This window comes from Dipodomys merriami, unplaced genomic scaffold, assembly GCF_024711535.1.
Source record: "Dipodomys merriami isolate MVZ:Mamm:240054 unplaced genomic scaffold, mDipMer1.0.p SCAF_19, whole genome shotgun sequence".
Taxonomy (NCBI): domain Eukaryota; kingdom Metazoa; phylum Chordata; class Mammalia; order Rodentia; family Heteromyidae; genus Dipodomys; species Dipodomys merriami.
Genome location: NW_027203270.1, coordinates 23,799,289 through 23,815,000, shown reverse-complemented (window position 1 = coordinate 23,815,000; position 15,712 = coordinate 23,799,289).

Here is a 15,712-nt window from a genome sequence, read left to right as displayed (position 1 = left end):
GGTGTGAGCTACCAGCACCTGGCTTGTTTCTTTTCTTTTGAAATACAGAAATTCTCCACTCTTCTTCAATATAGTTCTGGAATTCCTAACCAGAGAAATAAGTCAGGAAAAGGACATAAAAGGGATTCACATAGGGAAAGAAGTCAAACTATCCCTCTTTGTAGATGACACGATCTTAAACTTTTTTTTGCCAGTCCTGGGACTTGAACTCAGGGCCTGGGCACTGTCTCTGAGCCTCTCTGTGCTTAAGGCTAGTACTCTGCCACTTAAGGTACAGTGCCACTTCTGGCTTTATCTGTTTATGTGGTACTGAGGAATCAAACCCAGGGCTTCATGCATGCTAGACAAGCACTCTACCACTAAGCCATATTCCCAGCCCTGATCAACCACTTCAGCAAAGTAGCAGGATACAAAATTAACCCACAAAACCCAGTAGCCTTTCTGAAGCTTGGGGACAGCACCCAGGTTCAGAGTTTAAGCCTCGAGACTGGCAAGAAAGAATGAAAAGAAAAGAAAGAAGGAAGGGAGGAAGGGAGGGAGGGAGGGAAAGAAAGAAAGAAAGGAAAGAAGGTAGGAAGAAAGAAAGAAAGAAAGAAAGAAAGAAAGAAAGAAAGAAAGAAAGAAAGAAAGAAAGAAAGAAAGAAAGAAAGGAAGGAAGGAAGGAAGAAAAAGAAAGGAAGGAAGGAAGGAAAGAAGGTAGGAAGGAAGGAAGAAAGAAAGAAAGGAAGGAAGAAAGAAAGAAAGGAAGGAAGAAAGAAAGAAAGGAAGGAAGGAAGGAAGGAAGGAAGGAAGGAGAGAAAGAAGGAGAGAAAGAAAGAGAAGCAACAAGCCTGGCATTAGTGGCTAATGCCTATAATCCTAGTGACTCAGCAGGCTGACATCTGAGGATTGTGGTTTGAGGCCAGCTGGGATAGACAAATCCATACCAACAATGCACAAGCAGAAAGGGAAATCATGAAAATGACTCCATTTGCAATAGCCTCAAATCTAGGAATAAACCTAACCAAAGATGAAAAAGATCTTTATAGTGAAAACTATAACAATCTGAAGAAAGAAATCGAAGAGAACACCAAAAGCCGAATTCCGGTGGCTCACACCAGCAGGAGGCTGAGATCTGAGGATCATTGTTCAAAGCCCAGGCAGGAAAATCCATGAGAAGTCCATGAGACTCTTATCTCCAAAAAACTACTCCAAAAAAGCTACTGTGGCTCAAGTGGTAGAGCACTAGCCTTGAGCACAGAGAAGCTCAGGGACAGTGCCCAGGCCCTGAGGTCAATCACCAGGACCTGCCAAAAAAAAAAAGAAGAAGAAGAAGAAGAAGAAGACACCAGAAAATGGAAAGACCTTTCATGTTCATAGATAGGTAGAATCAATATTATGAAAATGGCCATACTGACAAAAAAATGATATGCAAATTCAGTGCAATCCCCATCAAAATCTGAATCTTTACTGAGATACACAAAACAGTCCATATGGATTGTTGTTCATATCGAACAACAAAAGACCTAGAATATATAAAGCAATTCTAGGCACAAAAAGTAATGTAGGGGGCTGGGAATGTGGCTTGGTGCTAGAGTGCTTGCCTAGCATTCATGAAACCCTGGGTTCGATTCCTCTCATTACTACATAAACAGAAAAGGCAGAAAGTGGCACCTTGGCTCAAAGTGATAGAGCACTAGCCTTGAGCAGAAAAGCTCAAGGATAGCACCCAGGCCCTGAGTTCAATCCCCATGACCAAGGGAAAAACATACCAGACCTCAAACTCTACTACAGAGCTATAATAAAAACAGCTTGGTAGCTCGGCACTGGTGGCTCATGCAACTCAGGAGGCTGAGGTCTGAGGATTGCGGTTCAAAGCCAGCCTGGGCAAGAAAATCCATGAGACTCTTATCTCCAATAAACCACTAGGAAATTGGAAGCGGCACTGTGGCTCAGTGGTAGAGCGCTAGCCTTGAGCTGAAGAGCTCAAGGACAGTGCCCAGGTCCAGAGTTCAAGCCCCATGACTGACAAAAAAAAAAAAAAAAACATACAAAAAAAAAAAAACCCAGCTTGGTATTGGCAAAAATAGACCTGAAAATCAATGGAACACATTAGAAGATCCAGAAATAAAACCATATACTTACAGTTATCAGATATTTGATAATGGAGCCAGAGACATATAGTATTGGGAAAAAATAGCCTCTTTAATAACTGGTGTTGGGAAAACTTGGCATCTATATGCAGAAAACTAAAAGTGGATCCCTGCTTATAATAATGCACTAATATCAACCCAAAATGGATCAAAGACTTCAATGTCAGACTCAAAACTTTGAAACTGGACTGGGAATGTGGGTTAGTGGTAGAGTACTTGCCTAGCATGCATGAAGCCCTGGGTTCGATTCCTCAGTACCACATATACAGAAAAATCTGGAAATGACTCTGGCTCAAGCAATAGAGCACTAGACTTGAGCAAAAGAAGCTCAGGGACAGTGCTCAAGCCCTGAGTTCAAACCCCAGGACTAACAAATAAAAGCGGGGGGGGGGGGCAAAGAAATACATGCAGAAATGCTCATCACCCCTGGCTACAAAGGAAATGCAAATCAAAACAACTTTGAGACTCTATCTCACCCCAGTTAGATTGGACAACATTGTGAATTCTAATAACAATAAATGTTAGTGGGATATGGGGGTAAAAGGAAATCTACTGCACTGTTGGTGGGAATGTAAACTAGTACAACCATTCTGGACAGCAGTCCAGAATAGATCTTCCCTATGACCCAACCATACACTCCTAGGCATCTACCCTGAACATCACATGAGCCAGAATATGATCAAGACACCTGCACATCCATGTTTATTGCCGCACTAGTCACAAAAGTCAAGATACGGAAACAACCCAGATGCCCCACAATAGATAAGTAGATCAAAAAAGTGTGATATCTGTACACAATGGAATTTTATACAGCCATTAGAAAGAATAAATCAATGTCATTTGCAGAGAAATGGATGGAACTAGAACAAATCATGTTAGGTGAAGTAAGCCAAGCTCAGAGAGATGAATGGCTCCTGTTCTCTCTGATATGCAGAAATTAGATCTAAAATGGACTGGGATATGATAAATTATTCAAGATTCTAGATATTCACACAAAGTGAGACCAAAAGAGGATATTCTTAAGAAAGAAACACAAGGCCAGTGTCAGTGGCTCATGCCTATAATCCTAGTTACTCAGGAGGCTGAGATCTGAGGATCTCAGTATGAAGCCAGCCTGGGCAGAAAAGTTCCTGTAAGATTCTTACCTTGGGGCTGGGAAGGTGCCTCAGTGGTAGAGTGTTTTCCTTGCATGCATGAGGCCCTGGATTTGATTCCTCAGCACCATATAAACAGAAAAAACTGGAAGTGGCACTATGGCTCAAGTGGTAGAGTGCTATCCTTGAACTGAAGAGCTGAGGTACAGTGCCCAGGCCCAGAGTTCAGGCCCCATGACTGACCAAAAAACACCCAAAAGACGCTTATCTCTAATTAACTACTTAAAAACCAGAAGTGGCACTGTGGCTCAAGTGGTAGGGCTCTAGAGAAAGGCTCAGAGACAGTGTCCAGGCCCTGAGTTCAAGCCCCACAACCAACTAAAAAAAAAAAAAGGAGAGAGAAACACAAGGCACAATGCCTAGTGCCTCTTCATAAAATAATATACATACTGAAATGAGCCGGGCGCCAGTGGCTTATAATCCTAGCTACTCAGGAGGCTAAGATCTGAGAATTGAAGTTCAGAGCCAGTCCAGTCAGGAAAGTCCCTGAGACTCTTATCTCCAATTAACCTCCAGAAAACCAGAAGTGGCGCTGTGGCTCAAGTGGTAGAGCACTAGCCTTGAGCTGAAGAGCTGAGGGACAGTGCCCAGGCTCAGAGTTGAAGCCCCACAACCGACCAAAAAAAAAATTATACTCTCTTTCTTTCTCTGAAATGAACTCAAAAATATGGAAACAAAAGACCTCTTTTTTCTCTTTTTTTAAAAAAGTTTTTAGTTTTAGATGATTTTGTCTTCTTTACATTATGTATGGTGTATTCGAGTGTATAGCTTTGGGAGGGTGGGAGGAAGTCTGGAACTCAAGGAAAAAAGGGTGAAATTTAGTCTAGCAGTGAAGCACACAGGACAATGAAGAAAGTAAACTATACAACTGATGGGTGGAGATAGGAGGGAGGGACTGGGAGAGGGGGACTGGGAGAGTGTGAGGGAACAGAAGACACTGTATGAAAGAAAATGTACTCATTACCTAACTTATGTAATTGTAATCCCTTGTATATCACCTCTATAATAATAAAGTAAATTAATAATAAGAAAATAAAATGAAATAATAGACTAAAATTTAAATCAATATTACAAATAGGGCCGTGAATGTGGCTTAGTGGTAGACTGCTTGCCTGGCTAGCATGAAGCCTGGGCACAACATCTCAGTACCACATAAAACAGAAAAGGCTGGAAGTGGTGCTTTGGCTCAAGTGGTAGAGTTCTAGCCTTGAGAACAGAGAGGATCAGGAACAGACAAAAAAAGCCCAGGACTGGCAAAAAATAAATAAATAAAATATTACAAGTATACACAACAAACTGATAGTTTCATTGGTTTTCTTTTTTTTTTTAATTCTTTCTAATTACATTCAGCCTCCATATCTGGTGGCTAGGTGTTTTTATGGCCTCTGCTTTCTATTTGAGGTAATTCTTTGGGAACTTTAAAAGCTTTCCTCAGGAGATATGTAAAAAGCCAGGCCACACTAAGAAATGGGTTCATGGAAAGAGGAGAGGTAAAAACAGACAACTAAAGTCCAACTGACATTCTGTATGTGAGCCAGACAACCAGCTGTTGGGGAGCCAAAGGTTACTTATTTATGGAGGTGCTCCAATGGAACCCAGGTCCTTGCACATGCTGAACACATGCATAGCAATCTACCACTGAGCTACCCCCGAGCTCAAAGGTCTGTTGGAAGATGCAATTCTACCCACTGACACAGAGACAGCTGCTCCTTTGGAAACTCCATTATCCCCCAAGAAAAGGAGAATTGCTGTCCGGTACATTCTCCATCCAACCCTGAGAATGTCTCCTACATATCCCAGAACCTCAGGTACAACCGTCTTACTGGTAGCAATAGATGCTGCCCTGGTGCCAGAGAAGCTGATGTCTTGGGATTCCGGTAATTATGGTGATTTATGCCACCAGAGTGAAAATTAGCAATCTGGTGAGCTAACTAAAAATGAATGCATCTCTTCCTAGCATTCACTCCATCCAGCTGAGCCACCAAATAAAAGCAGCATATGGGGCAATTAAGAGGCCAAGTTTCTGCTCTTAGAACACAGCACATAAGAGTTCAATTTCTCTGCCTGGCTCAGTGATGATCAATAAGTCTCTAACAGCCATTCAGTAAGTGTGAGTCTGAGCCTCTTGTAAACACCAACCTGTGACTTAGCCTTTAAAGTCATTTGCTCCAGGATGTAGCTAATTAACCTTTTTTTTCCTAACTGCAAATTGGCTGAAGATGGTGGGAAAAAAAAGAAGGGAAGGCCATCCTCTTTCACATGGATATGTGTACAGCAAAGATACTTTTTTCTTCTTAGTCATATATTTGCTCTTATATGTATGTGTGCCAGTACTGGGGGCTTGAACTCACAGGTCCTTGTGATCTTGCCTAGCTTTTTTCACTTAAGGCTGGTTCTTTACCAACTTGAGCCACAGCTCCATTCTGGCTTTTTGGTGATTAATTGGACATATCAGTCTCACAGACTTTCCTACTGGGCTGACTTTGAATTGTGATTCTTGGATCTCAGCCACCCATGTAGCTAGAATTATAGGCCAACACCTGGCTTATAGTTGTGGTTTTATGTTACCCAGAAAGACTTTCGGCTTGCCTACTTCCCACAGCCACTCTCAAATTTGGATGTCACATCAAATTGTTAAAAGAAACATTTTTCTAATAATTATTTTTTGGTCGGTTGTGGGGCTGAACTCTAGGCCTGGGTACTGTCCCTCAGCTCTTCAGCTCAAGGCTAGTGCCCTACCACTTGAGCCACAGCGCCACTTCCAGCTTTTTCTGCTTATGTGGTGCTGAGGAATCCAACGCAGGGCCTCATGCATGAGGGGCAAGCACTCTACCAATGAGCCAACTTCCCAGCCATCAGAGATCAGACACCGGTGCCTCACACCTGTAATCCTAGCTATTCAGAAGGTTGAGAGCTGAGGTTTGAAGCTAGCCCACACAGAAAAGTCGATGAGATTCTTATCTACAATAAACTATTTAAAAATCTGAAAGTGGGGGCTTGGAAGTTGGCTCAGTGGTAGAGCACTTGCCTTGCATGCCTGAGGCCCTGGGTTCGATTCCTCAGCACCACATAAGCAAAAAGAAAAAAGCCAGAAGTGGCGCTGTGGCTCAAGTGGTAGAGCGCTAGCCTTGAGCTGAAGAGCTGAGGGACAGTACCCAGGCCCAGAGTACAGGCCCCACGACCCGACCCAAAAAAAAAAAAAAAAAAAAATCTGGAAGTGGCTCTGTGGCTTAAGAGGTAGGTAGAGTGCTTGCCTTGAGCAAAAGAAGCTCAGGGACAGTACCCAGGCTCAGAGTTCAAGCGCCAGTACCAGCAACAAAACAAAAATCCCTCGGATAGTCAGAATTTTTCCCCACCACTTGGATTTCATGGGACATCATATGCAATAGGTTTGATTAGGGTCCCACTCTCAGCTACTTAGAAATTTGCATGTAAATGCAGCTTTCACCTACTCATATTTCTTTTTTTGGGTCTGGTCATGGGGCCTGAACTCTGGGCCTGGGCACTGTCCCTCAGCTCTTCATCTCAAGGCTAGCGCTCTACCACTTGAGCCACAGCGCCACTTCCAGCTTTTTTTTTTTTTTTGCTTATGTGGTGCTGAGGCATCGAACCCAGGGCCTCATGCATGCAAGGCAAGTGCTCTACCACTGAGCCACCTTCCCAGCCCCTGCCTACTCGTATTTCTTACAGACTTTTAGAGTAAAAAAGGATTTAAGAGAGAATATAATCAAACCCATACAATAAATTCTATCTATCATTATTTGAAATTATTCTACTCCCAGATCTCAATCTATGAAATTCTTTGTGACCCAGCTTCTTCTTTTCTCTAACATTTAATCTTTTTTTTTTTTTTTTTTGGTGGTTGTGGGGCTTGAACTCTGGGCCTGGGCGCTTGTCCCTCAGCTCTTCCACTCAAGGCGAGCGCTCTACCACTTGAGCTACAGCACCACTTCCGGTTTTCTAGTGGTTTATTGGAGATAGGAGTCTCACGATCTCTCCTGCCCGGGCTGGCTTTGAACTGCGATCCTCAGATCTCAGCCTCCTGAGTAGCTAGGATTACAGGCGTGAGCCACCGGCACCCGGTCATTTAATCTCCTTTTACGTTTTTTGAGTCACTTAAGTCTTTCATTGACCACCCTTTCCTCTCCAGTCTATCAGCTCTCTTAATTTCAGTCACATTTTCTCCTGGTCATACTGACTCTATTGATATTTGTTCACCAATACCAAGGATTTCTGCTACTCAGTGTTTGGTTTTGGTGCTAGCACTAGGGCTTGAACTCAGGGCTGGGGTTCTGTCCCTTAATTTTTCTGTTCAAGGCTGGGACTTTACCACTTGAGCCACAGCTCCACTTCTGACTTAGTGGTTAATTCAAGATAAGCAGCTCCTGTACTATCCCTGCCTAGACTGGCTTTGAATCCTCAGATCTCAGCCTACTGAGTAGCTAGGATTACAAGCATGGGCCACCAGTGCCGGGCCAAGCAGGACCTTTTTTAAAGGCATGTCTGAGTCATCTCTCACAAGACAATCCAAAGGCTTACACGTGGTAGGTACACGAATACTTTTCAAACTGAAAGTACCCTGGCTCACCCAAAACCACATGGCTACATACAGCGGTTCTGCCATACCATAGAGACTCAACATTCAGATGAACTAAGCTGTATTTTCTCTTTTTATAGTGCTGACAATGTCATAAGGATAGGAATTTCTTACAGAAAAGCTGTGATTTGAGAAATTCTAAACTACAATTTAAGTCACTGTTCCACTATTTTCAGCCTTTGGCATACCATGCACTGTAATTATACCCATGTGTCTGTATAATACTAGGTAAATAATATAAGCATTTTATATATTTCCATAAACATACTCTAGTCTGTCTGATTTTTATGGCCCAGAAATACATTTTGAATACTGAGATCGATTTCAAATTGAGAAGCCAAGTAGGGTCACTCATACCTGTAATCTCAGTACTTGGGAGATGAAAGCAGGAGGATTCAGAGCTCCATGCCAGCCAGGAATACATAGTAAGACCGTATTTCAAAAAAATACTTTTTTTAGTACCACACAAGCATTGGTGGCCCACACTTATAATCCTAGCTACTCAGGAAGCTGAGGTCTGAGGATCACAGTTCAGAACTAACCTGGGCAGAAAAGCATTTGAGACTCTTACCTCCAAAAAGCTAGAAATGGAGGTAATGACACAAGTGATAGAGTGCCAGCCTTGAGCATAAAAAACAAAGCCAGAGGAAGTGGTGCTGTGGCTCAAGTGGTAGAGTATTTGCCTTGAGCTGTAGAGCTGAGGGACAGCGCTCAGGCCCAGAGTTCAAGCCCCACGACTGACAAAACAAAACAATACAAAAAAAAAAAAAGCCAGAGTATGAGGCTCTGAGTTCAAGCCCCAGTACTGGGGCGCGCGCCCACGCATGCGCACACACACACACTCATTTAAAATTATTACTATTACTACTACTGTGGTACTGGGGATTGAACTCAAGGCCTCACAATTGCTAGTTAAGCATACTACCACTTGAGCCATACACCAAGTCCTCTTACTGCTAGTTTATTTTCCAGATAGAGTCTAGAACTAACTTTGCCCCAGTGACTTTGAGTTGATATCTTCCTTCCTGTGCCACTTGAGAAACTGGGATCACAGGCAAGTGCCACCACATCCAGCTTGTTTTTGAGATAAGGACTTGCTAACTTTTGCTCTGCTATCGGAGATCATCAACTTTCCTACTTCTGCCACTTAAGTAGCTGGGATTACAGACATGTATCACAACTATCATTTTTAGAGACAAGTTCTTGCCATGGTGTCCAGGCTGAGATCAGCCTCCCAAGTAGCTAGGAGTATAGATGGATACTACTACACCTTGAGTTATAAGAAAAAGAGAGGAAGTGGCACTGTGGCTCAAGTGGTAGAGCACTAGCCTTGAGCTGAAGAGCTGAGGGACAGCACCCAGGCCCAGAGTTCAAGCCCCACAACCAACAAAATAAATAAATAAATTTTGGGACTGGGATGTAGCTCAGTGGCAAAGCCACCTGCCTAGCAAGTGCAATATCCTGGGTTCGATCCCCAGTACCAAAAAAGAAAAGACAAAAAAAGAAAGAAAGAAAAGGAAAAAGAAAAAAAGAGCATAGGGCTGGGAATGTGGCTTAGTGGTATAGTGCTTGCCTAGCATGCATGAGGCCCTGGGTCAATTCCTCAGTACCATATAAACAAAAAAAGCTGGAAGTGGTGCTTTGGTTTAAGTGGTACAGCACTTGCCTTGAGCAGAGAGAGGCTCAGGGATATAGCCCAGGCCCTGAGATTAAGCCCCAGGACTGACAAAAAATATAAATAAATAAAGGAAATGAGTATATTGATATTTATCACATACCCATTAAGGTATATGTTTAGATATTTTAGCCATTTTTACCACAACTCTGGAAGGTAGCTAAGAAATGCAAGAAGATACAAATTGCCACAGGGCCATTTGGCCAAACCACAAATGATGGGGGGAGTCTCCATTTTGGCTTTTCAGGAAGCAATTTAAGCAGGTTTGGTTTAAACCTTGAGCTATATTCTCCAGCTCTTCTTAAGAGGCCATATTTGCCACACACACACACCCCAAATTCCCTGGTCTGGTCCAGACACTCACAGCTACCTATAAATGCCAGCTGTATCTCTGATCAAGCTATTGTCCCCTTGACCACCCAGCAGACAGTGCTCACAATTTGTTACAATTCTTACTCACAGGATACCTGCCTTCAAAAGGCAGAGGAATATATTCTTTGGATACGCACCAGCTAGTTCCACAAAGAAAGAAGAAACAATGATTAATCGTACATTCTTACATATTAAAAATTATAACTAGGTTCGAACCTGTAATCCTAGCTACTCAGGAGCCAAAGTTCAAAGCAAACCTGAGCAGACAAATTTGAGGGACTCTTGTATCCTAATAATCATCAGAGATCTGGAAGAAGAGGCATGGCTCAAGTGGCAGAGCACCACAATGGCAAGATCAAGCATGAGGCCTTGAGTTCAGAATTGAGGACTGGCACACAAAAAAAGTAACTGGTTGGTTTGTTTATATACTTTTAGCATGGAAAAGTAGATGTTGCATGTCACCAAATCTCTTTTTATTAAAAAGTTAAAATTTTTCTAGCTATGCATGGTTTTTCCCATTTGAAATCCCAGCACTCAAGAGTCTAAGGAATAAGGATCATACTGGGCAATACAGTGACATCCTTTTTTAAAAATAGTATTCTGGTTTTATCTCATTATTTTTCACCTCCTAGTAGTAGTTTCAGGAAAGATGAAGGTGAGAAATGAGAGCTCTGCATCTCACTATGTGTCCTCGTGGGACAAATGTCAGCCAATAGTCATAGGACACAGCAAGGTGAGGAACAGGCAGCAGGGCCATTTGGCCAGGCCACAAATGGGGTCTTTAATGCCAATTTCCAACACCTTCTCATCCTTCCAAGTCTGTCTGCTTCTCCCATGGGATTATAAGTATTATTCATCCCAATTTACATTTGAGAAAACAAGCCCAAAGAGGTGAAGTAACTTCCTAAGAGAAAAACTACCAAAAGCCATGATCTCTCCTGGAAAAAAAACTGAACTGAACTGAAAAATATAGCAAGGAGGAGGAAGGAGGAAAAAGAAGAAAAAGGAAAAAAGGAAGAGGAAGAGGAGGAAGAAGAGCTGGAAGAGGAAGAAGTAAGGAGAGAGTCCAGGAAGCTTTGTAAGGTCTTTATCCCTGATTCTAGATGTCCTAGAATCAGAGACCTCTCTTTTGGCCCAAGCTCAGCACCACATAAACAGAAAAGGCTGGGGGGTGGGGGGGACAGACACAGGGAGAGAGGGCAGAGAGAGACAGAGAGAGAGAGAGACAGAGAGAGAGAGAGAGAGAGAGAGAGAGAGAGAGAGAGAGAGAGAGAGAGAGAGAGAGCTGGTACTCAAGCTTGAACTCAGGGCTTAGGCACTGTCTTTGAGTTTACTCACTTGAGGCTGGTGATTTACCACTTCAGCCACAGCTCCACTTCTGGCTTTTTAAGCCCATGGAAGTTCAGAGTGTCACTCAGATCTTGTCTCTGACAACGTGATAAGGAGCAGGGCAAAGAACACCAAGCCCAGACCTTCACCTTCACACCTGTGACTCACATGGGCTTCCACCTTAGTCTATCCTGTATGGGAAGAGAGCATTCCATTCCCACTGCTCTTGTACAATTCAAGATGACACGTGCACCTGAGGGCATGTGTTCAGAAGGAAATGCCATGCTCTCAGCAGTTGGAGTGTGCATATGGGGCATATGGTGAAATATTTGCCCATGAAACCACACCCAGGCAAACCTACCTAGACCTTGAAGGATGAGAGGGGAAGACAATGGATGGAGAAAAGCTGCAAAGTTAAGATGGGTGCCAATAGCTGGATGCTTATAATCCAAGCTGCTCAGGAGGCTGAGATCTGAGGATCCTGGTTCTAAGCCAGCCCAGGCAGAAAAGTACTGGCAGAGAGAGAGAGAGAGGGAGAAAGAAAGAGACAGAGACAGAGAGACAGAAACAGAGACAGACAGAAACAGAAACAGAGAGAGACAGAGGGAGATCTTGCTTCTTAAGCAAGCTATGTCAGAAACCTATGACTTAAGCACAAAAAAGTTCAAGAGAAAATAGTGGAGCTAGCAATATTCTATAGGTTAGACACATGGCCTACGGCCCAGATCATTCTTCACTGCTCTCTGTGACATGTGACACTAATTCAAGGAGACAGCAAGATGTTCCATTGCCCAAAACCTATGGAGACAGAAACTCTGCTTTTTTTTTTTTTTTTTTTTTTTTTCCTGTTACTGAACCCTGGGCCTGGATGCTGTGTCTGAATGCTTTTGCTCAAGGCTAGCACTCTATCACTTGAGCCTCAGCTCTACTTCGGGCTTTTTGTGGTTAATTTGAGAGAAGAGTCTTTTAGATTTTTCCCACTCATGATGGCTTTGAACCTTGATCCTCAGATTTCAGCCTCCTGAGTAGGTAGAATTACAGGCATGAGCCACCAACGTCCAGCAATTCTGCCTATTAGCAGCCATTCTGGTGACAGAAAACGTGATTTCTCCTGCTGTTAGTCTGGAGATGATTCAGGCCTGTCATCCCCTTGTCTCCAAGAGAATGTCAGTTCTGAAATCACACGCAGAAATTAAAGTGTAAATGTGGGCCGATGTGTTGCTAAGGCTTGGGGGATCTCCTTCCACTGAAGTTGCCAGAGCCTTCCTACACCAACTAAGAGGCATCTATGGCTGACACCTGTGGTATACTTCTGTTCTCTGGTGTTTGTATGTAGGTATGTATATGTGTGTGTAGGTATATATGTGTGTGTACTGGTACTGGGGTTTGAAATCAGGGCTTTAGCACTGTCCCTTAATTTTTTTGCTCAAGGCTGGTACTTTACCACTGGAGCCCACAGTTCCACTTCTGTCTTTTTGGTAATCAATTGCAGATAAGAATCTCATGGGGGGGGTGCTGGGAAGGTGGTTCAGTGATAGAGTGCTTGCCTTGCATGCATGAGGCCCTGGGTTCGATTCCTCAGCACCACATAAGCAAAAAGAAAAAAGCCGGAAGTGGCGCTGTGGCTCAAGTGGTAGAGTGCTAGCCTTGAGCTGAAGAGCTAAGGGACAACACCCAGGCCCAGAGTTCAGGCCCCACGACCGGACCCTCCCCCCACCAAAAAAAGAATCTCATGGGGGGGGAAGAGTTGGGGAGGTGGGAGAGGGAAGGGATGGTAGGGGAAAAACAAAGGAGAGGGTAACAATGCTTGATACTCATTACTTTACCTTGCTCATGTAACTATAATCCCTCTACACAGTATCTTTACAAATTATATATATATATATATATATATATGTATGTATGTATATATATGAATCTCAGACTTTCCTGCTGGGACTGGCTTTAAGCCTTGATCCTCAAATCTTGGCCTCCTGAGTCATGAGCTACTGGCACCCTGGCTCCCTGATGTTTAGAGAGCCCCCAGCCAAACTGGAACTGTAGTACCCAAGTGGGAGGCAACCATGCCCTAGCAGGAAATGAAGATCAGCTGGGCATGGGAACTCACAATGTGCCTCTCACTGAATGCCCTTTTACCTGGAGGACAGGTTAGCGCCCAGTTGTTTGACTCCCATCCAGGAATTCCTACTTGTCTGTACTGGTAGCTATTCATGTGGACTCTGATCTATCCCTGGTCTCATTTATACTTGCCTAACTATTGTCAGAGTTTTTTTTTTTTTGGGGGGGGGGGTCTGGTCGTGGGGTCTGAACTCTGGGCTTGGGCATTGTCCCTCAGCTCTTCAGCTCAAGGCTAGCACTCTACCACTTGAGCCACAGCGCCACTTCCGGCTTTTTGCTTATGTGGTGCTGAGGAATCGAACCCAGGGCCTCAGGCATGCAAAGCAAGCCCTCTACCACTGAGCCAACTTCCCAGCCCTATTGTCAGAGCTTAGGAAGCCCAATTTTTTTTATTTTTGGTCCGATCATGGGGCCTGAACTCTGGGCCTGGGCGCTGTCCCTCAGCTCTTCAGCTCAAGGCTAGCACTCTACCACTTGAGCCACAGCGCCACTTCCGGCTTTTTTCTGTTTCCTTATGTGGTGCTGAGGAATCGAACCCAGGGCCTCATGCATGCAAGGCAAGCACTCTACCACTGAGCCACCTTCCCAGCCCTGGAAGCCCAATTTGTTTGTCCCTGCCCTACCAGCATCCCCTGGAAAACCAGATCTCAGCAGTCTGATGGAAGGCACAGATTTAACACACCATTCCAAAAGGAAATGAATGCAAAGATTTCTACTTACAGATTCTGGGCAGGGCAGGGCAGGGCAGGGCAGGGCATAGGTGGAGTATGGTCCCCATTGGGATCATTTGAGGCAAAAATGAAGAGTCACCAGAGGAAGAAAGCAGAATATATAAGGGAATAGAATTCAGGTCACTTTAAGCTCAAGGGCAAATACTCATGATCCATTTAAAGAAGACAGCAAAGCTCTGGTGGCTCATGCCTGCAATCCTAGCTATTCTGGAGGCTGAGATCTGAGGATCCTATTCTAAGCCAGCCCAGGCAGACAATTCTGAGAGACTCTTATCTCCAATTAAACAGCAAAACCTCAGAAATGGAAGTGTGGCTCAATGGTAGAGCACCATCCTTGAGTGAAAAAGCTAAAGAGAGCACAAGACCCTGAGTTCAAGCCCCACTATAGGCACAAGTGCACACACATATGTACACACACACACAATATCCCACTGCAAAATTACTAAACCACACTTCACACATCTGCTAAATGGGAGAGGGAGGTGTTTTTTGTTTTTGTTTTTTTGTCAGGTGTGGGGCCTGAACTCTGGACCTAGGTGCTGTCCCTCAGCTCTTCAGCTCAAGGCTAGAACTCTACCACTTGAGCTACAGTGCCACTTCCAGGCTTTTCTGCTTAAGTGTTGCTGAGGAATTGAACCCAGGGCATCATTCATACAAAGCAAGCACTCTACCATTGAGCCACCTTTCTAGCCTCTCAGGGTTTATTTTAAAAAGGGAGTCTCAGGCTGTGGCTCTGTGGTAGAGTATGCATTCATGAGGGCTTCAGTTTGATCTTTTTTTTGTCTGTCATGGGGCTTGAACTCTGGGCCTAGGCACTGTCCCTCAGCTCTTAAGCTCAAGGTGAGTGCTCTACCACTTGAGCTACAACGCCACTTCCAGTTTTCTAGTGGTTTATTGGAGATAATAGTCTGACGGTCTTTCCTGCCCGGGCTGGCTTTGAACCTCGATCCTCAGATCTCAGCCTCCTGAGTAGCTAGGATTACAGGCGTGAGCCACTGGCGTCCGGCTTCAGTTTGATCTTTAGCACTGAATTGTTTAAAAAGTTAGAAAAGGGCAGGTGTTGGTGGCTCATGCCTGTAATCCTAGCTACTCAGGAGACTAAGATATCTGGATTGTGGTTCAAACCCAGCCCAGGCAGGAAAGTCCATGAGACTCTTATCTCCAATAAACTAGAAGAAGGAGGATGAGGAAGAGGAGGAGGAGGAGGAGGAAGAAATGTTGGAGCTGTGACTCAAATGGTACATAACTAGTCTTGAGCAAAATAAGCTGAGACAGAGTCCAGGCCCTGAGTTCAAGCCCCAGGACTATCTGTCTCTACACACACACACACACACACACACACACACACACACACACACACACACACACACACACACACAATGAAATAAGACAAATAGTGTAACAAAAAACAGAAGCTCTATAATAGCCACAAAAGTCTCCCCTGCTTTTTCTTTTTCTTTTCTTTTCCAAACACAATCTATCAGAAAACAGAATCAAAGATGGCCACTGGGATTATGGCAAATTAGACCCATTCTATCCTCAGAAGAAAAGAGAAATCTTTCATATATTTACATAGTTCTATTTACATCTTTCCAATCTATTAC